The sequence below is a fragment of the Canis aureus genome, chromosome 32 (assembly GCF_053574225.1).
Source record: "Canis aureus isolate CA01 chromosome 32, VMU_Caureus_v.1.0, whole genome shotgun sequence".
Lineage (NCBI taxonomy): Eukaryota > Metazoa > Chordata > Mammalia > Carnivora > Canidae > Canis > Canis aureus.
Window position 1 is genome coordinate 10,824,296 of NC_135642.1, and position 18,922 is coordinate 10,843,217.

At 39.0% G+C, this 18,922-nt stretch overlaps 1 long non-coding RNA gene across 3 annotated transcripts in view; it reads right to left on the reverse strand.

The window, feature by feature from the left end:
* The window catches only part of LOC144302981 (uncharacterized), a 70,141-nt gene that overhangs the window by 34,018 nt on the left and 17,201 nt on the right, over positions 1–18,922 (reverse strand). For 2 of the 3 annotated variants that reach the window (XR_013370026.1, XR_013370025.1), the window contains exon 2: positions 9,419–9,604. This is a non-coding gene — a long non-coding RNA (uncharacterized LOC144302981). Of the gene's footprint in view, positions 1–9,418; positions 9,609–18,922 lie in introns of all 3 variants that reach the window. The other variant, XR_013370024.1, reaches the window with a different exon arrangement.

The window sequence follows — 18,922 nt, forward strand, 5'->3', positions numbered from 1 at the left end:
ACTCTTTGAGGAACCTCCACACAGTTTTCCAGAGTGGCTGCACCAGTTCACATTCCCACCAACAGTGTATGAGGGTTCCCTTTTCTCCGCATCCTCTCCAACATTTGTGGTTTCCTGCCTTCTTAATTTTCCCCATTCTCACTGGTGTGAGGTGGGATCTCATTGTGGTTTTGATTTGTATTTCCCTGATGACAAGTGACGCAGAGCATTTTCTCATGCACTTGTTGGCCATGTCTGTGTCTTCCTCTGTGAGATTTCTCTTCATGTCTTTTGCCCATTTCATGATTGGATTGTTTGTTTCTTTGGTGTTGAGTTTAATAAGTTCTTTATAGATCTTGGAAACTAGCCCTTTATCTGATATGTCATTTGCAAATATCTTCTCCCATTCTGTAGGTTGTCTTTTAGTTTTGTTGACTGTATCCTTTGCTGTGCAAAAGCTTCTTATCTTGATGAAGTCCCAATAGTTCATTTTTGCTTTTGTTTCTTTTGCCTTCATGGATGTATCTTGCAAGAAGTTATTGTGGCCGAGTTCAAAAAGGGTGTTGCCTGTGTTCTCCTCTAGGATTTTGATGGAATCTTGTCTCACATTTAGATCTTTCATCCATTTTGAGTTTATCTTTGTGTATGGTGCAAGAGAGTGGTCTAGTTTCATTCTTCTGCATGTGGATGTCCAATTTTCCCAGCACCATTTATTGAAGAGACGGTCTTTCTTCCAGTGGATAGTCTTTCCTTCTTTATCAAATATTAGATTACCATAAAGTTCAGGGTCCACTTCTGGGTTCTCTATTCTGTTCCATGGATCTATGTGTCTGTTTTTGTGCCAGTACCACACTGTCTTGATGACCACAGCTTTGTAGTACAACCTGAAATCTGGCATTGTGATGCCCCCAGATATGGTTTTCTTTTTTAAAATTCCCCTGCTATTCGGGGTTTTCTGATTCCACACAAATCTTAAAATAATTTGTTCTAACTCTCTGAAGAAAGTCCATGGTACTTTGATGGGGATTGCATTAAATGTGTAAATTGCCCTGGGTAACATTGACATTTTCACAATATTAATTCTGCCGATCCATGAGCATGGAATATTTTCCCATCTCTTTGTGTCTTCCTCAATTTCTTTCAGAAGTGTTCTATAGTTTTTAGGGTATAGATCCTTTACTTCTTTGGTTAGGTTTATTCCTAGGTATCTTATGCTTTTGGGTGCAATTGTAAATGGGATTGACTCCTTAATTTCTCTTTCTTCAGTCTCATTGTTAGTGTAGAGAAATGCCATTGATCTGGGCATTGATTTTGTATCCTGCCACACTACCGAATTGCTGTATGAGTTCTAGCAATCTTGGGGTGGAGTCTTGTGGGTTTTCTATGTACAGTATCATGTCATCGGCAAAGAGGGAGAGTTTGACTTCTTCTTTGCCAATTTGAATGCCTTTAATGTCTTTTTGTTGTCTGATTGCTGAGGCTAGGACTTCCAATACTATGTTGAATAGCAGTGGTGAGAGTGGACATCCCTGTCTTGTTCCTGATCTTAGGGGAAAGGCTCCCAGTGCTCCCCCATTTAGAATGATATTTGCTGTGGGCTTTTCGTAGATGGCTTTTAAGATGTCGAGGAAAGTTCCCTCTATCCCTACACTCTGAAGAGTTTTGATCAGGAATGGATGCTGTATTTTGTTAAATGCTTTCTCTGCATCTAATGAGAGGATCATATGGTTTTTGGTTTTCCCTTGCTGATATGATGAATCACATTGATTGTTTTACGAGTGTTGAACCAGCCTTGTGTCCTGGGGATAAATCCTACTTGGTCATGGTGAATAATTTTCTTAATGTGCTGTTGGATCCTATTGGCTAGTATCTTGTTGAGAATTTTTGCATCCATGTTCATCAGGGATATTGGTCTGTAATTCTCCTTTTTGGTGGGGTCTTTGTCTGGTTTTGGAATTAAGGTGATGCTGGCCTCGTAGAACGAATTTGGAAGTACTCCATCTCTTTCTATCTTTCCAAACAGCTTTAGTAGAATAGGTATGATTTCTTCTTTAAACGTTTGAAAGAATTCCCTTGGGAAGCCATCTGGCCCTGGACTTTTGTGTCTTGGGAGGTTTTTGATGACTGCTTCAATTTCCTCCCTGGTTATTGGCCTGTTCAGGTTTTCTATTTCTTCCTGTTCCAGTTTTGGTAGTTTGTGGCTTTCCAGGTGGTTGTACATTTAAAGGGCTTAGCATAGGGCATGCTCATGGAGGTGCCCAATAAATGTACATTTTCCCCACTTTCCCAGTTCTTTTCCTGAAGAATTTGCTCTAAGCTGGTGCTCTGATTAGGTGTATCCCAATTCAGACCAGAACATCACTGATACTCATCAGAGCAGGAAAATGTCAAGCAGAGATCTGCCACATGTTCTCCATGCTTCCTGAAGCTGTGTAGATGAAAGGTTGCAAGAGACTCCAAACTGGTGCTCTTTTCCATCTCTCCAACCCCACCCCCACCCCATGCGCTCCCTATCTCCTGAATCTTAACCCTCCTTGAGGATCCGGCTCCCTGGCCCCGACCACCGTGAATTCTTTCCTGGGTTCTCTCACCAGAAGAACCTCTTCCATGTCTGAAGTCCTGTCGTCTTTACTCTCTGAAGCTACTTTTCACCTATGTTGTGAAATGTCTTCTAGATTTCCAATTGCTACTGGTATTTATAAATCCTTTTGCTATTTAACACTGTACCTTTCTTTCCTATGTCCCTTTATTTAGATGACAGATTTCTCGAGGAAGGGGGTTTGTGTTTCTACCACTCCCTGAACATGATAAGCATTCCACATGTGGGCAGAGACCCTGGCAAAAAATAAGTTTACACTTTTCATCTGTTTCCATGGTAACACTATCTCCTCTCACACCCTTACCACTATTAGTATCAAGTTTTCTCAAATAGTTGGTCATTCTGCTTTCCCTCAGAGTAGATAAGGCTTCTGAATTTGAACTTGTGGTACTTTTAGAAGGATTATTTTATTTTTCTCTTTTTACATGTAAAAATGAGACCATATTTCTTTTTTCCTTGCCTCTAGATACCTTTGTGAGGGCTCAAAGATCTAGCCCAAAACCCCTCCTCTAAGGCTTTTAAAGGTGGTTAATACGTTAATCTCTTAATAATAAGACCTTTTCTTTAAAATGAATGTCCACAACGTTCCTTGATTCCTTTCCATACTCCAAGGCCTCATCACTGTATTTCAAGAATTCTCCCAAATGAAAAATACCAGTCTTACAAATCAATCTCCACTTGACCTATTCTCCACAGTCAAATCCAAATTCCTACCTTAAAAGTTTTGCATTCCTCTAAAGCTAAATGATACAAAAATATCAAAAACAACCTTGTATTTGAATCATCCTGGTCTCTTTTTGCTCCTACTGGCTGATTCAGCAGATTGGCTCCTGGGGGGAGGCACTGGTTTCCAGCCCATTTCAAACAGACAGAGGCATCTCCAAGTGGCTTTCTCAAAGGCCAAGGACATTTTTTCGACATGGACTCTGAGCTTGTTGCCACATAAACAAATAGAAGGATTTTACTTTAGCTTCCCCAATTTTTTGGATTGACAAAAAGTGCTAAGAGAGACAGAAGCCAGTAAGGCAGCCGGGTGCAGCTAGTAGCCCAGAAGAAAGCCGGGAATTGTTGGCTCTGGCTCCATGCTCAGGGTGAGGCTGTGAGCAAGCCTCAGCCGTGAAAATGTCTGGAAAGCCTCTCGGCTGGACATTTCACGGGTAGATCCAAAGGCTGGATGATGATGTAGGAGTGAAGAGAATCTGCCAGAATTCCCTTGCTTCAATGAGTAGTTCTCACCTCTGGCTGCACACAGAAATCACCTGTGAAGCTGTTAAAAGCTGCCAGTGTCTGGGCGCCACCCCACGCCGGGTAAGTCCCAAGGATGGGTGTATCTGCAAAGATAGCCAGGGACTCTTGAATGCATCCGGTTGGAGAACCACAGACAGGATGGTGAAAAGTTAGATTTTTGTTTCAATACCTTGACTGAGTTTCCCTGTTAGTCATGATCTGTGATTCAACAGCACTATCAACCTTTTTTTTTTTTTTTTTTTAGTTTGAGGATATTATTTTTTTTTCCTTTTTGGCAAGTTATTCTTAGAGAATATTAGTAGGCTAGATCTAGCAGGGATAGTAGCAATCGCCGAGCACAAATATGGCAAATAGGCTTAATGTACAGTGACAGAGGTTCTAACAGAGGCTGCCTGAAAGCACCTGAGAAGAATGAGTGCGTGAAGGCTATCTCCTGACCCAACTGATTAAGGTTCTGTGTCACTCTTAATTAATGATGACTGCCATGTGTAAGACAGTAGCACAGTGCATAGAAGGAAATGACTCACAGAGAATATACTTGCCCAACCTCATACCACATGGCTGCTTTCTGTCTTCTTCTCATTTATTTTTTTAATTTATTTTGTTTTGAGAGAGAGAGAAAGAGGGAGAGAGAATGTGTTGTGGGAATGGGGGTGGGTTGAGGCTGAGGGAGTGGGGGAGAGATGCTCATGACTCTGAGATCATGATCTGAGCAGAAATCAAGAATCAGACACTTAACCCACTGAGCTACCCTTCTTTCTCATTTATTAAGCATGAACAACATTCTTGGCATTTAAATGACAAAGTTATGTATACTAAATACATTGAGGTATTTCAACCCAGGCAAAGTATGTAGTCATTTGCTAAATTTGAATCAATGGAAAAAGCTAACAGGGATCATTCATGCCCCAGTTCAAGCTGATGGTTTCCACTTTTCTTTGCCTTTATTTGTCTATGCAAACATGGCCAGTGTATGGAACCAAATTGGCAGCTCCAATTCAGTGGCTTGAAAACTCTTCCACTTTGCCACTTTCACATTTTGAAATCTGGGAAAGACATTTAATATCTCATGGCATTTCGGGGCTGCTGCTTTAGCCTCTCACAGGCCTCTTAGGCCTTATCTCTAGTTGCTTCCTAGTCCTGACACGTGCTTTTTTAGAGAATTAGTAGATAATGTGAGCTTCTATAGAGGAACATTGATCCCCTTCACTAAGTGTGTGTCCCTAAACACAGCCATAGATTTCTGACTCTCTGATGAGGCCATCACCCCACTTCAAGACACATTTTTTGCCCCTTGATTTCTGGCTAGCCTGGGAGGATTACTTCACTGACCCCTTTCAGTTCTGTTTCGAAAATCCACATGGCTCTCCTGTCTTTGGACATGCCTCAGCTTTTTTATCTTCTTTGGCAGATATTTATCCCAAGAAAAGATCTTGGGGTCTGAGGTGCAGCACACAGTAATGAATTACCTGCTAAGATCAGAAAAATTTCCAAACTTAAGCCTCCTGACCAGCTATGAGGAATTTAGGGCAAAGAGCCACTCTCCTCAATTGAGCCCAACAAATATTTTCCCTAAATGTTATATTCAGTTCAGTTGATCATTACTACATATGTGACTCTCTACTTTGCAAGCTTAATAGTTTAGAGTAAGTTCTATTTCTTTAAAAAGCTATGCCAGTATATGCATGTTTATATCTTTTTCAAAATATTTTATTTATTTATTCATGAAAGACATAGAGAGAGAAGCAGAGACACAGGCAGAGAGAGAAGCAGGCTTCATGCAGGGAGCCCAATGTGGGACTTGATCCTCGGACTCCGGGATCACACCCTGAGCCAAAGGCAGATGCTCAACCGCTGAGCCACCCAGGTGTCTCACATGTTTATATCTTTACAGAAAATGGCCTAGAGTATGATGAGCCACACTTCATTTGTAGGAGTTGGGGGCCTTGGAGTGAGCTTTATTTTCCACTTTGTACACATCAGTGTTGTTGGATTTTTTGTTTTTCAGCAATTAAGGACATATTTTCCCACTGGAAAATAAAACCATTAAGTAAGTCTAAGGGAAATAAAACTGTGTTCATAAAATCTTAGAGATGAAGTGACCTCAGAGTTCATTTAATCCTTTGATTCAAAATCTTCCATGAATCTTTGTCAAATTTATTATACAGTTGTGTGTCTGTGTATGTGTGTGTGTGCATATGCACTAGTGCAAGGCTGCCAATCAATCGTCTTTTCTTAGGAAGAAACTTCTTTATTCTGATTTATGTCTCTTTTACATTTGTTTATGAAATAATAGTGAAAATGTGATTTTTTAAATCTTTACTTGGTATAATAAATAATTGGGGGCTCAATGTCAGTTCTTAAAACTTTAGATACTTATGGGTTTATTAACATTAGTCTTGGGCAGCCCGGGTGGCTCAGTGGTTTAGCGTAGCCTTCGGCCCAGGGCGTGATCCTGGGGACCGGGAATCGAGTCTTGCGTTGGGCTCTCTGCACGGGGCCTACTTCTCCCTCTACCTGTGTCTCTGCTCTCTCTCTCTCAGTGTCTCTCATGAATAGATAAATAAAATCTTTAAAAAAATTAGTCTTGAAATTCCTCATGTTATCAACTCTTCTATTTTATTGATGATAGAACCAAGGCTCAGGGACTTGTAGAGTATTCATGACAACTGACTTACGGTATTCTGTTCAACACATCACTCCGTCTCTCAATTTAAAAAAACATTCATTCATACAGCACTGGCTTACTAAGCATATAACACTTATTATACTAGGTGTTAGGGATAAGTAGGAATAAATAGAAATATTCTTCTGGAACTTATAGTGTAATGTAAGGGCTAACAGCATTAGTTCACATACCATATATAAATCATTAAAATCCTTTTCCTTTTTGGTAAGTAAATGAGCCTTATACTGTCTTATTGATTATATATCATCATTTCTTTACATGTAGTTCATTACTGTTCTTTACAGTAGACATCTTGCTTTGTCCATAATATTGACACTTTGTCTTGCTCTGGGGCCATGCAAGAATTTCAAATGTTTTTAAAAGTTAGGCACAACAAATGCATGTTCATTGTAAAATATTTAAGCAGTATTTAAATATACAGAAAAATAAATGGGACTCTGCTTTCATTGCTCACAATTCTCTAATGCTGCTCCAGTCTTTGGAGTTGAATAGCTTTGGGGCTGTTCCTCCAGAGTATTTTCTATAGAGTTTAATACACAGATTTCAGGTTACTTCTTTTTGTTATGTAGTTTTTCTTATGTAATTATCTATTTTCTTGCAGAGTGAACTCTATCCCAGTTAGAGGGATCCTATCATTTATGAAAATATGACCATTAACCATCCCTTTCTAAGTTTTGTCTAAATACAGACCCCTCTCAATTTAAAAACAAGTTATATTTAAAAGATTTCTATTTTATAAACTGACCGGAACTCAGAATGAGTTCTCTCAAAAAATGAGTTTCAAATATGTTTTACACAGTGGATGCTGCAGCACAAGGAAAAAGGTCAATATGGAAAAGAAACATTTAAAGGGTATTTACCATGTATGAAAAACCCTATTAAGAACTTTCCATTATTTCATTTACCCTTTGCAACATTTTTGTTAGGGTGATTAATATTCTGAACTGTACAGATAATGTGATTGATGTTTAAAGTAATGAAGTAACTTGCCCATTGTCATGTAAGTTGTAAATGTCAGTGCTGAGAGTCAGCTGTTTGATCCCTAAGCACATGGACCTTCCAGACTCTGGAAGTTGGTTTAATAGGGGAAAGGTACACACATAGACACATATTCAGCCTCAGGAAGTCATGTGCTTTTTGCTTTCTCCTGTTTTGGTGGTCCTGGAAAGAAAGATTAGGAGCTGGAAAGCTAGAATCTTTGGTTCCATTATACTTTATTCATACCCCAATTGGTGACTGTCAGACCCATTGATTGACATATTGGCTATTGCTCTCTGTATGTTTTTGGGCTTCGATAGCCAGCCAGTAAACATGCTGCTGAGAATTCTGCTTTTCCCCTCTAGATCTACTCTCTAGCTTCATCCTACTTTGAGCCTTGTGAGACTAACCTCCTTGGACTCCATCAACTAGCTGACTCCCCTTCCTCTGGCTTCTGATTGGGTTTGTCCATTGGGAGGCATCAACAGGTGATCAGAAGGTATGAGGGAAGCAATGTCAGGGCTCTTAGTTCTTGATCTTCCTTCCCATCACTCTTCGCAGTGGCTGCATTCCTATACCAAGAGCCACAGCTTCTGCTAGATGGCCTTCTGTACACCTTCAGCCTTAAGTTCCAGCAAATGTTCATCCTGGGTACCTTCAAGCCAAGGGTGGTAACAACATTCTACTCTTGCTAGCAGTATTTTACCATTTCCTGTTGGTAACAACTTGCCCACACTCTTGTCAATGTCCCTTCTTTAAACTCTCTTTTGTTTTCTCTTTTGAGCATACCATCTGTTTGCTGCTGGAAAACTAGCTGATCCAGTAAATGAAACCAGGATTTGCTACCGAAAACAGATCTCCAAAATGGGATTCTGTGATTAGGTTGCTCGTGTATTTGATGAGAGCACAGATTATCTCCTTGCCAAGGTAGAATGCATAACAAAGTATGTGATAGAATAATAGTCACTCAAATTTCAACAGCTGTTGCATGAGGTGGTGTGCAGGTGAAAGGCAGAGATCATGTGACTGTGGCATGCATTCTTTTGTCAGATGATTTAGATTACATAGATTGTGGCGTAGGCTGGTTACTTAAGAAGCCCAGAGAACATAAACAGAGAAAAGGACAAATTATCAACCTTGGATATCCAAATCAGGGAAGAGGCTGAAAGTCAATAGCCTCTTTGGAAGTATTCAATGAATCTTTTACCTCTGTAGCTGCAAAGCAAATATATATAACTCAGCATAGCTTTTAAAGAATCTCTTATCTAGTTACAGGGCAAAAATGATTGAAGATCATCTGTGGCTAAATATATGTCCTATCTCCATCCATCCTTCCCCTACTACATAGATTTTGAGGGGACTGCAATATCACAAAATAAGAAGTGCATATGCTGAGGCTTCAGATACCTGGGATTGACTCTCAACTATGACAGTAACCCCCAAATGGCACTGAGCAAACTGCTTAATCACTGGGAGAGATAAGTTGCTGTGTCAATAAATGTGCAATGTTACTTGGTCTTGTATGAGACGATAATGCATAAGCAGAAAGGAGTGGATTCCTGAGATATAAGATGAGGTTCTTTTTGGGAGATGTAGAGAAGAAGAACTGTAAACCTCCCAGTTCCCCTAACCCTTCATTATTGGAGGAAGAAGCTCCTACCCCCCACCTTCCCCAGCATCAGAGGCAAACAGCCTTCCCCTCTTATCTTTGCCAAGCCCCAGTAGGAGAATCAGTGCAGACCTCTAGACTTTTGGAGTATAGCTGTGATGCCTTCTGCAGGTAACTATTCTCCCTTTAAACAGCTTCTGCCTTGCCACTAGGCCCAAGTAGTAACTAAATGCCTGACCACACTAGATTTTTATGACTTCGGTAACAAATTATCATAAACTTGGTGACTTAGAAGAACAGAAATTTGTTCTCTCACCGTTCTGGAGGCTAGAAGTTTGAAGTAAGGTGTCGGCAGGGCTATGTTCCCTCTAAAAGTCCCCAGGGAAGAATCTTTCCTTCCCTCTTCCAGCTTCTATTGTTCCAAGAATTCTTGGCTTGTGACTGACTGCATAACTCTGATCTCTCCCTGCATCTTGACACGGCCTTCTCTGGGTCTTCTCTGCTGTCTCGAATAAAAACATTTGTCATTAGATTTGGGCATACCTCAGTAATCCAGGATGATCTCATCTCAAATTCTTCAACTTAATCCTGGATGCAAAAATGCCATTTTCAAATAAGGTCACATTTATAGGTCCTAGAAGATCTATTTTTTTGGGGGGGGGGCGGGGGGAAGGGGGAACCACCATTCAAACCATTATACTGACTATGGAAAATCAAGTGACCATGAGATCTGAGCTGACCCTAAGGAGCTGGGTGTTATCTGACCCACCATCCATAAAACTGGTAATGTGCAAGAGGAATTAACTAGGTGGCAATGCTATATAAGAGACTAGGTTCAACATGGGTAGGTGGCTCACTTTTTCAGCACTCACACCTGGTGAATGTCTTCTTCAATCTCAATCCACATCTATGGCCTTATGTGGAGTTCCTTACAACTATGTGATTAGGTTAAAAAAAAAAAAAACAAAAACAACTTGGTTTTGACCTTATGATATGTGGTCAAAAGCCAGAAGTACATAACCACTACATTATAGTCCCAGTTAGGGTGTCTCTGAAGGACCAGGGTAAAGGAAAATTATTCTAATTAGATTTTAAGCAGTACACTTGGTTGTTTACTTAAACCACCAGAAGATAGCTTAAGGTCTATATCTGTGTTTGCATGGGGAGTGGCTAAAAATTTAATCAGCTGGCTGAGACCTTTAAAAGAAAATAATAAACAGATTGGTGACATGGGAAATGTGTGAGGACAGCTTCCTCATAATGGGCACATTTTATTCCTTTATGATCTAAATGCCCTCCAGAGAGCATTTCATTGTGGAGGGAGGGTCTCAAAAAGGTAAACAAGGTGAAATCATCCTATGGCCATCAGTCAGAATATTTCTTTTTTTTTTTTTTTAATTTTTATTTATTTATGATAGTCACAGAGAGAGAGAGAGAGAGGCAGAGACACAAGCAGAGGGAGAAGCAGGCTCCATGCACCGGGAGCCCGATGTGGGACTCGATCCCGGGTCTCCAGGATCGTGCCCTGGGCCAAAGGCAGGCGCCAAACCGCTGCGCCACCAGGGATCCCAGTCAGAATATTTCTTAGCCAACATGGGACTTATTCAATGGGTCACTTGTCAATATTGCTATGGTGGCAAGAATTGAGGCTCATTAGTGTGATCTCCTTTATGAAGACGATCTCTTTACTGCCATACTTAGTATCCAACCTGTGAGCATTAGAGACCAAGCCTAAACCCCTGATTATAGCATCATTCCCTAGGGCAACTAACATACTACTTTCTTATTAAGCCCCTTCCATAATGGGAGCCACTTTTCCTCATGGGAATAAATATATTATATATACATTATAAATGGGCATTTTCTTTCTAGTCCCAACTTCTCTGCCAGCCCACCATTCCTAACTTATAGGATGTCTTATTTTTTCCCTATTTTATCCCTTCCAACTCATTGAATGGCAAAGAAAATGTGGAAATGGGTTCACTCTACTAGATTCACTGCCTCATTGTTTTGTTATGGAACAAAATACTGCAGTCTCAGTTACAATTACAGGGAGACAATGAACTGTCAGGTTAGGGAATATTCCTCAAAACAGAGCTCAAAACTATTTTCCTGGCAGCCTGAACTCATAGGTTGGGAATCAAGATGTGAACGTGGAAGAGATCCTGCGCACTCTTTTTTTTTTTAATAATAAATTTATTTTTTATTGGTGTTCAATTTGCCAACATACAGAATAACACCCAGTGCTCATCCCGTCAAGTGCCCACCTCAGTGCCTGTCATCCAGTCACCCCCCACCCACCGCCCTCCTCCGCTTCCACCACCCCTAGTTCGTTTCCCAGAGTTAGCAGTCTTTACGTTCTGTCTCCCTTTCTGATATTTCCCACTTATTTTTTCTCCTTTCCCCTTTATTCCCTTTCATTATTATTTATATTCCCCAAATGAATGAGACCATATAATGTTTGTCCTTCTCCGATTGACTTACTTCACTCAGCATAATACCCTCCAGTTCCATCCACGTCGAAGCAAATGGCGGGTATTTGTCATTTCTAATGGCTGAGGAATATTCCCTTGTATACATAAACCACATCTTCTTTATCCACTCATCTTTCGATGGACACCGAGGCTCCTTCCACAGTTTGGCTATTGTGGACATTGCTGCTAGAAACATCGGGGTGCAGGTGTCCCGGCATTTCATTGCATCTGTATCTTTGGGGTAAATCCCCAACAGTGCAATTGCTGGGTCGTAGGGCAGGTCTATTTTTAACTCTTTGAGGAACCTCCACACAGTTTTCCAGAGTGGCTGCACCATTTCGCATTCCCACCAACAGTGCAAGAGGGTTCCCTTTTCTCTGCATCCTCTCCAACATTTGTGGTTTCCTGCCTTCTTAATTTTCCCCATTCTCACTGGTGTGAGGTGGGATCTCATTGTGGTTTTGATTTTTATTTCCCTGATGGCAAGTGATGTGGAGCATTCTCTCATGTGCTTGTTGGCCATGTCTATGTCTTCCTCTGTGAGATTTCTCTTCATGTCTTTTGCCCATTTCATGATTGGATTGTTTGTTTCTTTGGTGTTGAGTTTAATAAGTTCTTTATAGATCTTGGAAACTAGCCCTTTATCTGATAGGTCATTTGCAAATATCTTCTCCCATTCTGTAGGTTGTCTTTTAGTTTTGTTGACTGTATCCTTTGCTGTGCAAAAGCTTCTTATCTTGATGAAGTCCCAATAGTTCATTTTTGCTTTTGTTTCTTTTGCCTTCGTGGATGTATCTTGCAAGAAGTTATTGTGGCCGAGTTCAAAAAGGGTGTTGCCTGTGTTCTCCTCTAGGATTTTGATGGGATCTTGTCTCACATTTAGATCTTTCATCCATTTTGAGTTTATCTTTGTGTATGGTGCAAGAGAGTGGTCTAGTTTCATTCTTCTGCATGTGGATGTCCAATTTTCCCAGCACCATTTATTGAAGAGACTGTCTTTCTTCCAGTGGATAGTCTTTCCTGCTTTGTCGAATATTAGTTCACCATAAAGTTCAGGGTCCACTTCTGGATTCTCTATTCTGTTCCATTATCCTTCTCACTCTTAACCTAATAATTCACTTAAAGAATTTGTGCTTCCTTTCTCTACAAATGTGGCTTTGGAGGTTCTAGTGCTTAAGGGAAGAATTCCTCCAAGTGGGGACAGTCATGGTTCCACTAAACTGACAATTGGGACTGACTGGTTTCTCAATCTGCTCAACCAACAGGCAAATGTGGGATCACATTACTGGTGATCAAACTCGCTTATGTAAGAAATGTGGCTTGTCGATACCCCATGGAAGGAACAAGGGCTATGCATGGAGCCCAGAGAATTTACTAGATCTCCTCTTAATATTTCTCTATCACACTGGTCTATGAAAAACTGCAGCAACCCAATAAGCACAAGACAACAATAGGTTTTGGGTTTTGTATAAAGTTTGAGTCATCATTAGTCTAGTCAAGGAGCTCACAGAGGGTAAAGGGAAGCAGGGAATGTTAGAAGAAACTATGGTTAGTTCTTAATGGTTATTAACTCAGGCCTGTGACCAGGTACAAAAGTAAGGACTCTAGGAGCTATAATTTGTGTCGTTCCCCCACTTGCATCTTCTTTTCCTGTTAATGTTCTATGGAGAACACTGGTGTGCTTGCATTTTAGATCTCATGTGAAAGCATAAGTGAATTCATAGTGCTTAATGATGATATACCCGCTGACTGGAACTAAATAATTCCTATGTGTTTTTCTACCAGGCAAAGGGAAAAAAGTAGATGCTAAGGACAAAAATGCCTCTGTCTCTCTAGATCTGTTTTCCATTCTTCTCTATCCAGCTCTATGCATGTAGAGGTAGATATCCATGAACTGCTTTAACTAGGTACCCCTGCATGGTTTTTAAAAAATTTTATTTTAGATATAAGCTGAAAGAAGGTAGATCTAAAAACAGCTTCTTTTACTTGGGCTATGGTCCTTTCCATAACAACCACTATAGGAGGGAAGATGGGTTTTTTTCTCTTTTAGGTTGGGAAATTTTGGTCCCTACCTCATCTACCTGAATTTGAAAATGGGTACATTTTTTCACTCTCTTAGTATTATAGGGAATAAAACACATTTACTATACCATTCTAGTGGTAATAAAGACAACAGTCCATTAGCAAGCTATAAGTTTGCTCAATTCAACAAATATTTCCTGAGTACTTTGCTCTAGGCTCTGAAAATATGGAAAGTGGACAAAACAGATTTTGCCATAAAGGAACTTATAGTTTCATTAAATGAGTCCTTGCCCTCTTCCCTATGGTACTGTGAGAACTGTGGTAGAAACTCAACAAATAATTATTAAATGAATAAGGATGAGGGTTAAACAAGATAAGTAATAAGTGAAGTACAGTTTTACAGCATTTCCCTATAGTTAGCTCTATGAGTTTTAATCTCAAGCACAACTTGGTTTTCGCAGCACTGGCTTGTCCCTTCCTCAAACTATCTTGCACTTAGAAACTTGTGAAAACTCAGTGAGGTTTTGCTAGATTCCTCTTAGTTTTAGGTCAAATTTCTGGGAGTATCATAATATAAGTCTAACTATTACTACCTAAAGCCTCTTTGGGAAAAATTCCACATCCCTTGCTCTGCTGCTCTAGATCTTCTGCTGGGGAAAGTTCTGTTGAAATGACTGGGCTCTTTAGCTTTCTGCATCTGAGCAATTTCTCAACTCCCTTTGGCCTCTGTACAACAGGACACCTTTGCTCTGAGGCTTTCTTCTAGATTCACTTTATTTTTTCCTTTGGCCAGGTCTTCTTCTTTTTAATCTCAGTTCTTTTCCTCTGCTTCCAGGATTGTTGACCTGATGTCTGTCAATCCACTCTGGCCCAACAAGCTACCATCATTCTACTCAGAGTCATGCTGACGAATAGAGAGGTGATATGTCAAGAGACCCATTTGGTGAAATGGAAATTGGAAGAAACCTAAAGCAACAGAGTAGGGAATGGAAAGCTTGTCCCTGGTAGGTCTATGCAATGGCATTTCCTCCTCATACTGTTTTGTTTTTTTTTTCTTCAATGCAAGGCCAAATTTTAAAATGTGCGTGCTGATACGGACAGTTGTGCCTTCTCATTGTTCAGTGGCTGGTGAATGGTAAGTTTTTCAGCTTTTTGTAGTTCTGTGTGAAAACTCACTGTGATGTGGGGTGGGAGGGGAAGGACCCATGGGGATAAATCTTGCTCACCATAGAGCTGAAATCAAAGGAACGTTTCAGGCTATGAAAAATGGCTTCCCGTTCTCTGGCTCCACACTGTGAGCACTCATGCCTTGGAAAAGGTAATCTGGAAAAAGTGAGGTGTGGGGAGGATGGGGATTTTCACATTGCAGTAGAGGATATCCATAGCTTCTTTTCAGGTTTAATTGCACGTGGGTGGTGTACAATTATAAGTACTCATAAATTGTCTACCCCAATATTGAATTCAGCCCCCTCCATATGTGTCAGCATGAGCTGAGCCAAAGCCAGTAGACTGGGCCAAAATACACTAGAACTGTAGCCAACCTGATGATAGAGGGTTTGAAAAGTCAGTTAGAGAGACCTGTGGACCCAGTTATTGAAGTAATAGATTTCTGGTCTTGAGCCTCTATATAGATGCTGTTTTCCCCTTTTTGGGGTTAGAATATGAAATGAGAATGTATTGCTGGAGAAACTGACTTTTTTCTCTCATTGAAAAAGTAGCACTTAGTGACTTACAAAAGTATATGGAAATTTTAGGTAAAACCCATCATATGGCATTTCACAACATGTTTCCTTGTCTATTATAAGATACAATGCTCTGTTTTTTTCTTTTCTTTGAAGAGTGAAAACTTTACTAGAAACAGTATTATTAATTTCCAGTAGATTTTTTAAAAGGTTTTCAACCTCTACTAGATAGCAATGAGAAAAAAAAAAAAAAAGTACTCTGAGTCTCCAAAAGGGAAATAGTAAAGTGTTATGCAAATATTTCTCACCAGTGCCTACTGGTTCCTTTTTTACAGGTAGCTATTTTGACTAACTGATTGATTGATTAGTGTTCAGTAGAGAAACTCTGTTGTGTGTTTTGTCTATTAAGTGAGGCATTTTTGAGGTTGGGAAGGATGAATGGAATTAAGGAATAATTGCCATTTGAAGGTCGGGCAAATGAAATTGAAATAGCTTGGAATGATATACCATACTTATAGACTGGAAGAATATTGTTCAAATGTCCATTATTATCCAGAGCAATCTACAGATTCAGTGTGATTCCTATCAAAATACCAATAACATTGTTCATAGAACTAGAACAAACAATCCTAAAATTTGTGTGGAACTACAGAAGATTCCAAGTAATCAAAGCAATCTTGAAAAAGAAGAAAAAAACTGGAAGTATCACAATCCCAGATTTCAAGATATATACCAGAAAGCTGTAATAATCAGATCAGTATGAGATCGGTGCACAAACACATAGATCAATGGAACAGAATAGAGAGCCCAGAAATAAACCCACACTTACATGGTCAGTTAATCTGCAACAAAGGAGGCAAGAATAGACAATAAGGTAAGAATAGTCTCTTCAATAATTGGCATTGGGAAAATTGGACAGCTATGTGCTAAAGAATGAAACCGGACCATACACAAAAATACACCCAGAATGGATTAAAGACAAAATATAAGCCTGAAACAAAAAAATTCCTAAAAAATATAGGCAGTAAACTCTTGAAATCTGGTCTTTAAGGTATTTTGTTTTTGATCTGTTTCCTTAGGCAAGGGCAACAAAAGCAAAAATAAACAATTGGGATTAGATCAAACTAAAAAGCTTTTGTACAGCAAGGGAAACCATCAACCAAATGAAAAAGCAACCCATGAATGTGAGAAGATATCTGTACATGATAAATCCATTAAGGGCTTAATATCCAAAATATAAAGAACTCCTACAACTCAATACCAAAAAATCTAACAATCCAATGAAAAAATGGGGAGAGGATCTGAATGAGACATTTTTCCAAAGAAGACATAAAGGTAGTCGGCAGACACATGAAAAGATGTTTAATGTCACTCATCATCAGGGAAATACCAATTAGAACCACAAAGTGATACCACCTCACACCTGTAAGAATGGCTAGTAACAAGAAGACAAGAGATAACAAGTGCTGGTGAGGAATAGAAAAGAGGGAACCTTCATGCCCTGCTGATGGGAATGTAATTTGGTGCAGCCACTAAAGAAAACAGAAGTTCCTTTAAAAAGTAAGTAAAATTACCATATGATCAAGAAATTCTACTTCTTAGTATATATCTGAAGAGAATGAAAACATTAATTTAAAAAGATAATGCACCCCTCATGTTCCTTGAAGCATTATTTAAAATAGTCAAGGTATAGAAGAAATTTAAGTGTCCATCAATAGATGAATGGATAAAGAAGATGTGGGGCATATTTGTGTATCACATGTATGTATATATGTATACATATATGTATGTATATCTCATGTGTGTAAATGGATATATACATACACACATACGTATTTGGTTATAAAGAAGAAAGAAATCTTTGCATCTGCAACAACATGGATGGACCTAGAGGGTATTATGCTAAGTGAAATGAGTCAGAGACAAATGCCATATAATTTCACTTATACGTGGAATCTGGAAAGCAAATGAACTACTACTACTACAAAAAAAATGACAAAACAGAAATACACTGCTAAAAACAGAGTAAATTGGTGGTTGCCGTCAGGAAGGGGTTGGGGGGATGGGTGAAATTGGTGATGGGGATTAAGAGGCACAAATGTCTAGCTATAAATTATTTAAGTCATGGGGATACAAAGTATAACATGGCAAATATAATCAATATTGTGTTAAATTTGTATGATGATAGATGGTAACTAGATGGTGACCAGTCTGCAATGCATACAAATTTTGAAGCACTATGTTGTACACATGAAATTAATAACATATTGTTTATCAGTGATACTTCAATCAAAAAAAATAAAACAAAGGTCACCTATTCTAGGATTTCATATACATGACATTCTGGAAAAAGTGAAACTATCAAGACAGAGAACAGATCAGTAGTAGCCCACATGGAGGTAGGGTGGAGGTGTGGCCACACAGAGTAGCACAAGGGAATTTTGGAAGGTGGTGAAACCAATTTTTCCTAGTGGTAGTTATGCAAATCTATGCATATGTTAAAAAGCATAGAATTGTACAAAAAGTGTTTTACTGTAGACAGATTTAAAAACTAAACTAAAAAGATATCTGAAGCAAAAAATTGCAAATTATTATTGTCTTACAATTTTTTAGTAGATATATAAGTCGGTTATACTGTTTTCTCTATCTTAAATATGTCCTCAGTAAATACTTAAAAAATTAAAAATTAATATTAACATATAAAGAACTAAATTGTATTTAGTATAAATTGTATAAATTGTATAAATTGTATTTATAGCCATTTTGGTGCCAAGAGATCGCTTGAGTTGTAGCATCAAACCTTCAATGTATGGATAAACATTTCTGATTGCTACTAAATGTCATTTTGACCCCAAACTACCATTTTTTTTCTTCATGCTGAATTACTTTACTCAGTAGACAGTAAAAAACTCATATTGGGCATTTGTAATTAAAAGATAGGTTTATAGAATAAAACTTTAGTGTCTTAAGTTATTTAATAAATTGATATTTGATCTGACACTATGGGCTACATCAATTACCATAGATCAAAGGGAAAAGACAAGTGGATATAACTTGTAAATGATGTATTACAAACAAATGAAGACCTGACAACTTCCCAGGGTGCTGTACAAAGGTTTTTGGAAGTTAAAATAGAGGAAAGTAGTGGGAAAATTATGTCATTATAAAACACATAGTAACAAAGTACAGACATGCCAAATTCAATGTGCCTGAATTTACTTTGAAATTAAATTTGGTTGTATAAGTATGTAAGATTTATAATAATATAAGTTTGTTCCTAGTTTTATAATAGTACATACCTATTCTAGTAACATTGTCCTAAATACAATTTATGTCAATACTAGGGATTCAAGAGAATTCTTATCCTTTTATTTTTTTTTAAGATTTTATTTATTTATTCATTTGAAACACAGAGAGAGAGGCAGAGACACAGGCAGATAGAAGCAGGCTCTATGCAGGGAGCCTGACGTGGGACTCGATCCCGGGTCTCCAGGATCACACCATGGGCCGAAGGTAGGCACTAAACCGCTGAGCCACCTGGGCTGCCCAATTCTTACCTTCTTTTAATATCCCAGAACCACTGCCCTAAAGCAGTGGAATCACTTTCACTTGAATAAAAGTGCTTCATGCTTGAGAAATTCA